General features: G+C 44.9%; 2 non-coding genes across 2 annotated transcripts; both read right to left on the bottom strand.

Moving 5' to 3' along the window:
- Positions 1–1803: 1803 nt before the first annotated feature.
- Positions 1804–1966, bottom strand: LOC134899288 (U1 spliceosomal RNA). The gene has a single exon (XR_010172968.1). It is a non-coding gene; the product is annotated as a U1 spliceosomal RNA (small nuclear RNA).
- A 152-nt stretch (positions 1967–2118) lies between these two features.
- On the bottom strand, positions 2119–2282 carry LOC134899172 (U1 spliceosomal RNA). Its single transcript, XR_010172854.1, has one exon. It is a non-coding gene; the product is annotated as a U1 spliceosomal RNA (small nuclear RNA).
- Positions 2283–10685: the final 8403 nt, after the last annotated feature.

Here is a 10685-nt window from a genome sequence, read left to right as displayed (position 1 = left end):
TTATTTTGTTTCTTCAAATATTGAATGCATATGTCTTATAACTTTTTTTTTCAATATATAAACATTTTTATTATAAGATTTTCAATGACACAAGTACATCCAAGTTGCAGATTATGGGTTGTGAAGGACAAATCAACCATATAAACAATTTAAGCAATTTAAATTGCATGCAGGTAGTAGAATATCAAACTCCTTGGATGAGAGTTGGTCGTAATAAACTAGGATAGAAAAGAATAAAGTAGAAAATAAGATTTTAAACCTACGGTAAATCTTTTTCTCGTAGTCCGTAGAGGGTGCTGGGGACTCCGTAAGGACCATGGGGATAGACGGGCTCCGCAGGAGACATGGGCACTTTAAGAAAGACTTTAGTTCTGGGTGTGCACTGGCTCCTCCCTCTATGCGCCTCTATGCCACAGTTAGAGAAACTGTGCCCAGAGGAGACTGACAGTATGAGGAAAGGATTTTGTTAATCCAGGGCAAGATTCATACCAGCCACACCAATCACACCGTATAACTTGTGATAAACTACCCAGTTATAAGTACGAAAAAACAACATACTGCAGCATCAGTGCAGGACCGATGCAACTATAACATAACCCTTATTGAAGCAATAACTATATACAAGTATTGCAGAAGTAGTCCGCAGTTGGGACGGGCGCCCAGCATCCTCTACGGACTACGAGAAAAAGATTTACCGGTAGGTTTAAAATCTTATTTTCTCTAACGTCCTAGAGGATGCTGGGGACTCCGTAAGGAACATGGGGATTATACCAAAGCTCCAAAACGGGCGGGAGAGTGCGGATGACTCTGCAGCACCGATTGAGCAAACATGAGTTCCTCCTCAGCCAGGGTATCAAACTTATAGTATTTTGAAAAGGTGTTTGAACCTGACCAAGTAGCAGCTTGACACAGCTGTAGTGCCGAGACCCCTCGGGCAGCCGCCCAAGAAGAGCCCACTTTCCTCGTGGAATGGGCCTAGACCGATTTCGGTAACTGCAATCCAGCCATAGAATGCGCTTGCTGAATCGTGTTACAAATCCAGCGAGCAATAGCCTGCTTTGAAGCAGGGGCACCAATCTTGTTGGTTGCATACAGGACAAACAGCGCTTCAGTTTTCCTGACTCTAGCCGTCCTGGCCACGTAAATTTTCAAAGCCCTGACCACATCAAGTAACTCGGAATCCTCCAAGTCACGCGTAGCCAAAGGCACCACAATAGGTTGGTTCATATGAAAAGATGAGACCACTTTTGGTAGGAATTGAGGATGGGTCCGCAATTCCGCTCTATCCACATGGAACACCAAATATGGGCTTTTATGTGACAAAGCCGCTAATTCCGACACTCGCCTAGCCGAAGCCAAGGCTAATAACATGACCACCTTCCACGTGAGATATGTTAACTCCACCGTTTTAAGGCTGCTAAAAACTGCTAGCGAGCAATCAACTCAGAATGACCCCCATAGTGTATTGCAAGAAAATATCTGTAAATCCAATGGTACCGTAAGTGCGGTATATACTCGCACTTCTTTGCGGGGCGAGAACATCTCCCCTAAGTGAAGTCAGCCCTATGAATAGAGTTTGTGTGATCCCTGTGCAGCAGTCACAGAAAGGGTTCATCTCTGCAGTTTGTCACTCAAATTACATTGTTGCATTTTTTCTAGAAGTGGATCTGAGAGCTGTTACCCGCAGACCAGCTACAATAATTATCCTGGGATAGTGCACAAGGGCATAGAAGGGAGCGGCTCAAGAAAAGAGAAGTGGAAACAGACAGCAAACTAGGCTGGAGAGAGACCTGAGACAAAGAGATCTGAATTATACGAGAGCCGACCAGGGGAAACACAAATTATGCAGTCAAGTTTCCCACATTTGGGGAAATCGCAAGAGCAGCACACCCAGAGTGCAATGGGTGAGCCTTGCCCTGGGAGAAGCACCTTCATGATCATAGTATCTCACCTGGCAGGTAAGTAGGAGTTGGGCTAGAGCTGGGTAGGGTCGCTGCTCGGGCACTTCCCTGTCAAGTGAAGGAGATCCAACTGAGTCAGCACAAGGGAACTCTCGAAAGAAGAACAAGGCTAGAGGAAGATCTGAGACAAATAAATCTGACTTTTACCAGAGCTGACCAGAGGAAAGCACAAACACAGTCCCCCACTACCACAAATAATGAAGTCGAGTTTCCCACATTTGGGGAAATCACAGGGGTCAGCATACCCAGAATGCAATGAATGAACCTCACCCTGGGATAACAGTCTTCATTACCATGATATCTCCTATGCAAAATAAGTATGATTTGGGATAGGGCTAGGGAGGGCCGCTGCTCAGGCACATCTCTGTCAAGTAAAGAAGATTCAACTGAGGCAGCACAAGGGAACTCTCATCTGGGGACAACAACTGCAGGGAGAACACATATTTTCAGATGAACATGGGAGGGCAGAAGGCTGCCTAATACTGAAGCACCCCCAAACAACAAACCAAATGCAACAACTAGTGCAAGCATTCCTGGGGGAAGGCCTGCAGCAGATGGATTTGCATATGGTGATGTAATCCAAGCAGTGGGTCAAAGTTGGCTTCAACCCTCGTCTGCATATGAAAAGAGAAAAGGGGCATGCAGGGCATGGCGGCCTTTTGTGGCGCTTGGATGACCCCTAGTTCGCATTAAACACCTCCACCCTCCTTCGGTGTGGGGCTCATGTTGGCTATGCCCCAGCCCCTGAAGCATTCAAGCTGATTTCTTGCAGAAGCTGGGCACTGTAACAGCTCCAGAGCTGCTCTGTGTGGCAAGTAAAAGGGTGTGGGCCCTGCAGCACTACCTGTAGTTCGCATTGTGCGTTGGAAGGCACAAAGTAAGCAGATGGGAGAAGTCAGGATAGTGCGCAAGGGCATAGAAGGGAGCGGCTCAAGAAAAGAGAAGTGGAAACAGACAGCAAACTAGGCTGGAGAGCTCTTCTGTCTATATTTTGCAAACCTGCTCTTGTCCTCTCCAGCTGCTCCATGTAGATTTGACGTCTGGAAAGGTGCATAACCCACTGACAAGCAGGCACACTCCTGCATGAGTTTTCTCTCTCACTAGCTGGATGATACACAATCATTTGCATGTGCTCCACCTCCGACACACCACCCACCCAACCACCCAGTGACCAGAGCCACCCACAAGCCAACTGGCTCCGTGATTTAATTTGCACAGTGTAGTCATCCAGGCAACATGTCCTTCTCAATGGAATACAATAATACAACAGTTAATAAGGCTATGGGTGTGGAGTGTAAGAGGGTGAGGGAATCACAAGCCCGAAGCTTTATTGAAAGACAGACACATATAAAGGGAGGATTAATAAATACAAAGATATCCTTTACTATAGAATGTAGTCAAATCCGGTCTTTCAACTCTTCCACAACTTAAAAACGGATAGTGTTCCCAAGCCTTCCATCCTGGAATATCTTCAGTCTCTCGCCAATGAAGAAAACAATCCCTCCAGCAGACTCTTCAACCACGATACAAGATCACAGCCAAAAGGGCGAGAAGCAACTACACTTGCGTTTAACCAAAATAGCTAAAACTTAGTGGAGGAAAGTGCAGTGCACCAAAACATAAGCTGACACAATCATGGAGAATGCGCCAGCATATATGCTCTTCTATCTATATTTTGCAAACCTGCTCTTGTCCCCTCCAGCTGCTCCATGTAGATTTGACGTCTGGCAAGGTGCATAACCCACTGACAAGCAGGCACACTCCTGCATGAGTTTTCACTCTCACTAGCTGGATGATACACATTCATTTGCATGTGCTCCACCTCCGACACACCGCCCACCCAACCACCCAGTCACCAGAGCCACCCACAAGCCAACTGGCTCCGTGACTTAATTTGCACAGTGCAGTCATCCAGGCAGCATGTCCTTCTCAATGGAATAATCTCTGGTTCCATGGAATCTTCCGCATTGGAATGCTGCGGAACAAAAAGGATTTAAACATTCAGCTTGCTAGCATTCAATGTACCTGCGGCTTGGCTCTAGCACATGGGTCTTCATCCTGTGGCCCTCCAGCTGCTGTGAAACTACACATCCCAGCATGCCCTGCCACAGTTTTGCTATTAAGGTATGCTAAAACTGAGGCAGGGCATGCTGGGATGTGTAGTTCCACAGCAGCTGGAGGGTCGCAGGTTGAAGACCCATGTTCTAGCATGCCTGTTCTATGATGCATGTTCCGTGATGTCACAATCAGCTTGGAATGGGGTATCTAGCAGGCATTTGCTGACAGTCACTTGAGGTAGACACACATCAGGAGATGCAGCATATCGGAGGTCTTCGATGCCTTTCCAGCAAATGCACACCACCTGCTGCTGGTCTGGACACAAAACAATGCCCACAATCGAAGTCCCAAAATGCCCAACTACAGGATTCATGTAAGTAGTGAATTTAGGAATGAATTTAGAAGTAGGAAATTAAGTTAGTTCACAAGTACATTCAAATTCAGATCTAAAGTCTAGGTAGGCCTCACGTCCTGGCAGACCCCAGCATTTAAAAATGCCTTGATTAGAGGTAGGGAATTAAATGTAGATAAGAAGTAGACGCAAAATAAGACTCCACAGAGCAGTTATCAGGTGTCTTTATCAATTGTTGCATTTAAAAAATCAAGCAATTAGGGAACACAATGTTGCAACAATTTAACCCTATTTGCAAAATAGTACTAAATAAGTTTGTCGATGTAAGACATTTGCAAAGGCGCAAACAAAACACGCTGGAAAATCTGATCACAAGGTCAATTACGTCCCTGGGTGGGATTGAACCACCAACCTTTTGGTTAATAGCCGAACACACTAACCGATTGCGCCACAGAGACACTTTGCAAAAAGTACATACTGACAAAGGCTAATAAGCATTTATCTAGAACGTTTCCTAGAAAAACTTTAAAAAGTCAATAATCTGGAGAGTTTTTGTAAGATGTTTCTTCCATCAACCAACGAAGAAACACATTGGTACTTTTCCATGATGAGTGAGTGCTTCAGGTTCTCTTGCACTTACATGTGCAGCAGAGTACTGCAATGGAAGCATGCTGGGCCCATAACCCAGAGGTAGGCAGATTGAAACTATCCTCTGCTATATGCATTTTTTTTTTGTTAATTAAAGTAATCCAAAACTGGGATTGATATTTTGGTTCTTTTATTTTTACTTAAAGTACAATAACTTTTACCATTTTAATTTGTTTTAATAGTATATTGACAGTATTGTTTTCTTTCAAAAATCCACTTAATTTTCTTTACCCTATTATTAAAATGGTAATTGACAAAAACAAACTACATTGTCACCAGAAGAGCAATACAAAATGTACAAGTGATATATTAAAATCATCTTTCCAGCTTGAATTTCAATGATGCATTGGGGCAACGATTTTGTGAGAAACATCTTCACCCTTAAATAAAGATTTTCTTAATTCCTTACCTGTGTGCTAATTAGATATCACCTTGTTTTCACATTAAACAGACTTCCACATGAGAAAGCAGCAAGGATACAGTGGCGTTAATGTTTCCTGGTGTCAACCTGTATTATTTCAGTAGACATTGAAATGAGGATGCATCTTGCTGCCTTTCCAATGAAGCAAGTTTAATTTAGTAATAGGTGAAAAACCATCCCTACAAAGGTGTTAATCAGAGACTTGGCTTTGTGGACACTTTTCAGAGAACAAATTTGTTAGCATAAAAATAAAGCCAGAAAATGAAGAGCTGTTTAATCACTCAATTGGATTTTTTTTGCCAGCATATTTCTTTTTCTCTGCAACCCACTGCTAAATTGTGCTTCCTAGCTGTTTTTATAAAATCACTGAATCAATTCTAACTCTGATTACATCAGAGAAGACCAGGTACCCTACATCATAACAGGGGGTTTGAAATTTTGACTTGTCTACTTAAAGATCACCAAAATCTGATAAGGTCAATTACGTCCCTGGTTGGGATTGAACCACCAACCTTTTGGTTAGTAGCCGGACACACTAACCGATTGCGCCACAGAGACACTTCGCAAAAAGTACATACTGACAAAGGCTAATAAGCATACATCTAGAACGTTTCCTAGAAAAACTTTAAAAAGTCAATAATCTGGAGAGTTTTTGTAAAATGTTTCTTCCATCAACCAACGAAGAAACACATTGGTACTTTCCCATGATGAGTGAGTGCTTCAGGATCTCTTGCACTTACATGTGCAGCAGAGTACTGCAATGGAAGCATGCTGGGCCCATAACCCAGAGGTAGGCAGATTGAAACTATCCTTTGCTATATGCATTTTTTTTGTTAATTTAAGTAATCAAAACTGGGATTGATATTTTTGCTCTTTTATTTTTACTTGAAGTACAATAACTTTTACCATTTTAATTTGTTTGAATAGTATATTGACAGTATAGTTTTCTTTAAAAAAATCCACTTAATTTTCTTTACCCTATTATTAAAAGGGTAATTGACAAAAACAAACTACATTGTCACCAGAAGAGCAATACAAAATGTACAAGTGATATATTAAAATCATCTTTCCAGCTTGAATCTCAATGATGCATTGGGGCAACGATTTTGTGAGAAACATCTTCACCCTTAAATAAAGATTTTCTTAATTCCTTACCTGTGTGCTAATTAGATATCACCTTGTTTTCACATTAAACAGACTTCTACATGAGAAAGCAGCAAGGATGCAGTGGCGTTAATGTTTCCTGGTGTCAACCTGTATTATTTCAGTAGACATTGAAATGAGGATGCATCTTGCTGCCTTTCCAATGAAGCAAGTTTAATTTAGTAATAGGTGAAAAACCATCCCTACAAAGGTGTTAATCAGAGACTTGGCTTTGTGGACACTTTTCAGAGAACAAATTTGTTAGCATAAAAATAAAGCCAGAAAATGAAGAGCTTTTTAATCACTCAATTGGATTTTTTTTGCCAGCATATTTCTTTTTCTCTGCAACCCACTGCTAAATTGTGCTTCCTAGCTGTTTTTATAAAATCACTGAATCAATTCTAACTCTGATTACATCAGAGAAGGCCAGGTACCCTACATCATAACAGGGGGTTTGAAATTTTGACTTGTCTACTTAAAGATCAAGCTGCTGGGAGTCGATCGTCATCCCAGAGGGGAAGTCGGAAGACCACTTGTACTACTTCCAGTAGGCAATTGACTGTCCAACAGTCCTTTGCGAGGAAGATGAAATATCACAGCAGTCATCCTGCTGCAAAGCGGATAACTCAGGTCTTGTCAGCCTGGGTGGTGAGAAACGTGGTTCCGGTATCCATCGTTAATTCAGAGGCAACTAGAGACTTGATTGAGGTACTGTGTCCCCGGTACCAAATGCCATCTAGGTTCCATTTCTCTAGGCAGGCGATACCGAAAATGTACACAGACCTCAGAAAAAGAGTCACCAGTGTCCTAAAAAATGCAGTTGTACCCAAGGTGCACTAGTCCACATGTCCGTGGTTAAGTGGAGCAGGGCAGACTCAGGACTATATGACTGTGACAGCCCACTGGGTAGATGTATTGCCTCCCGCAGCAAGAACAGCAGCGGCGGCACCAGTAGCAGCATCTCGCAAATGCCAACTCGTTCCTAGGCAGACTACGCTTTGTATCACCGCTTTCCATAAGAGGCACACAGCTGACAACCTCTTACGGAAACTGAGGAACATCATCGCAGAATGGCTTACCCCAATTGGACTCTCCTGGGGATTTGTGACATCGGACAATGCCACCAATATTGTGCGTGCATTACATCTGGGCAAATTCCAGCACGTCCCATGTTTTGCACATACATTGAATTTGGTGGTGCAGAATTATTTAAAAAAACGACAGGGGCGTGCAAGAGATGCTGTCGGTGGCCCGAAGAATTGCGGGCCACTTTCTGCATTCAGCCACCGCGTGCCGAAGACTGGAGCACCACCAAACATTCCTGCACCTGCCCTGCCATCCTCTGAAGCAAGAGGTGGTAACGAGGTGGAATTCAACCCTCTATATGCTTCAGAGGATGGAGGAGCAGCAAAAGGCCATTCAAGCCTATACATCTACCCACGATATAGACAAAGGAGGGGGAATGCACCTGACTCAAGCGCAGTGGAGAATGATTTCAACGTTGTGTAAGGTTCTGCAACCCTTTGAACTTGCCACACGTGAAGTCAGTTCAGACACTGCCAGCCTGAGTCAGGTCATTCCCCTCATCAGGCTTTTGCAGAAGAAGCTGGAGACATTGAAGGAGGAGCTAAAACAGAGCGATTCCGCTAGGCATGTGGGACTTGTGGATGGAGCCCTTAATTCGCTTAACCAGGATTCAATCTGTTGAAATCAGAGCAATACATTTTGGCCACCGTGCTCGATCCTAGATTTAAAACCTACATTGTATCTCTCTTTCCGGCAGACACAAGTCTGCAGAGGTTCAAAGACCTGCTGGTGAGAAAATTGTCAAGTCAAGCGGAACGTGACCCGTCAACAGCTCCTCCTTCACATTCTCCCGCAACTGGGGGTGCAAGGAAAAGGCTAAGAATTCCGAGCCCACCCGCTGGCGGTGATGCAGGGCAGTTTGGAGTGAGTGCTGACATCTGGTCCGGACTGAAGGACCTGGCAACGATTACTGACATGTCGTCTACTGTCACTACATATGATTCTGTCACCTTTGAAAGAATGGTGGAGGATTATATGAGTGACCGCATCCAGGTAGGCACGTCAGACAGTCCGTATGTATACTGGCAGGAAAAAGAGGCAATTTGGAGGCCCTTGCACAAACTGGCTTTATTCTACCTAAGTTGCCCTCCCTCCAGTGTGTACTCCAAAAGAGTGTTTAGTGCAGCCGCTCACCTTGTCAGCAATCGGCGTACGAGGTTACTTCCAGAAAATGTGGAGAAGATGATGATCATCAAAATGAATTATAATCAATTCCTCCGTGGAGACATTTACCAGCAATTGCCTCCAGAAAGTACACAGGGATCTGAGATGGTGGATTCCAGTGGGGACGAATTAATAATATGTGAGGGGGGCGATGTACACAGTGAAAGGGGTGAGGAATCGTAGGATGATGAGGTGGACATCTTGCCTCTGTAGAGCCAGTTTGTGCAAGGAGAGATTGATTGCTTCTTTTTTGGTGGGGGCCCAAACCAACCAGTCATTTCAGTCAGCCGTGTGGCAGACCCTGTTGCTGAAATGATGGGTTCGTCAATGTTTTTCTTTTCAATCTAAGCCCCTGCAGTTTTCTGTAAGAATCTGCTTCGCTATGATGATCAACAAGTCACAAGGGCAAACACTCAGGGCTGGAGGCGTAGATCTTAGGACCAGCTGCTACAAGCATGGCAAAGGTGTCACTATCATTGGTGACACCCAGAGAGGCAGCGAGGGAGATTGTAATGCAGTGCGCACAGATAAGCAGCGCAATGGTAAAAAGAGGCATGGTCTCATAGGTAGGGGTGTGGCCTGTTTTCCTGAATCTCCATTTTGTTGCTCCGGGTATCCCGGGGGTTGAGTGCTGCACCCGGGGACTAGTGTGTGAGTTTTGCTGGCTCCTGCACAGTGACAGAAACTGGGTGTTGCACGTAATGTTACAGTGAAACACCCATATTCTGTCACTGAAGAGGAGCTGGCACTTTGGTGTCACCCCCCTTGGCGGGTGACACTCGGGTGTGGGCCGCAACCCCGTTGTGATGCCACTGACCCATGGGAAGCTTTACGTGGCTTACCCATGTGTTAGTAGCCCCAAGCATCTTTTGTGTTAGTCCCTGAAGAAAAACTTCAAATATTTACAAATACATTTTGTAATCAATGGGCCTAATTCAGTAAGGATTGCAAATTCTGCTAAGTAACAGAATTTGCAATCCTTTGGTTCGCATGCTGGGGCCACCCAGCATGCCGCCTCCCTTCTTGACCACGCTGAAATTGCAGTCTCAGTGCAGTTCAGCGTGATCATAAAAAATGGGTTAGCCTCCTGTTGGTGCAGACTGCATGTGTGCGCAGGAAGCCGCCACCATTTTTGTGATCGCAGCTGTTGCATGTGATGTCATGCAGCAGCTCTGACCACGCCTCCTGTTTCTCCGTTGCCGACCCCATTTTGTAGCCCTGCCCATGCACCGCTCCATCTCCGACTTGGAAATGGATTGTTGCTGACCCCCCCCCCCGAGCACCAATTGACAGTCAGAAGCGATCGCATTATCTGCGGGGTGCCGCAGAAAATGCAGGCGCATGCGTATGCTCTTAGCAATTTTTGCAGTTGGATTGCTTATTGCGATTGCAATACAACCTGAATCAGGCTCTATTACCTATCACAATGCACAGCGGGTAGTACAAAATGGGGTTAATATAAGAGAAAACCCCCCCAGAGCTGTGCTCCTTAACTGTCCCTGGTGGCTAGTGGAGCGGCTGCCCAGTAATCAGTGTCCACGCCAGTGCGCACATGGCCCACCCCCTACAGCCACGCTGGATCTCGGTATACTGTGGGCACAGAAGTCCCTTACCTCCCTTTCATCAGCGGCCTCGTGATCCCGGAGGGCGGTGTGTGTGTGACTGACCTTAGGAAGAAACCGGAGCCTCCACTGCAGTGACCCAGCAACCAGGGCACGGGAGTATACTGCGCCGCTGGGAGTGATGGAGCTGCAGTAAAGATGTCTATTAGACCTAACCTGCTGCAGCCCTTGTAGATTCTTATAAAAAAAGTTCTTCTTTTCTTGTCAAAATTAATAGCTAAGAATAGGCT

Source organism: Pseudophryne corroboree, chromosome 3 (genome assembly GCF_028390025.1).
Source record: "Pseudophryne corroboree isolate aPseCor3 chromosome 3, aPseCor3.hap2, whole genome shotgun sequence".
Classification (NCBI taxonomy): domain Eukaryota; kingdom Metazoa; phylum Chordata; class Amphibia; order Anura; family Myobatrachidae; genus Pseudophryne; species Pseudophryne corroboree.
Note: the sequence above shows the minus strand (reverse complement) of the source record. Positions and strands in the feature narration are given on the sequence as shown.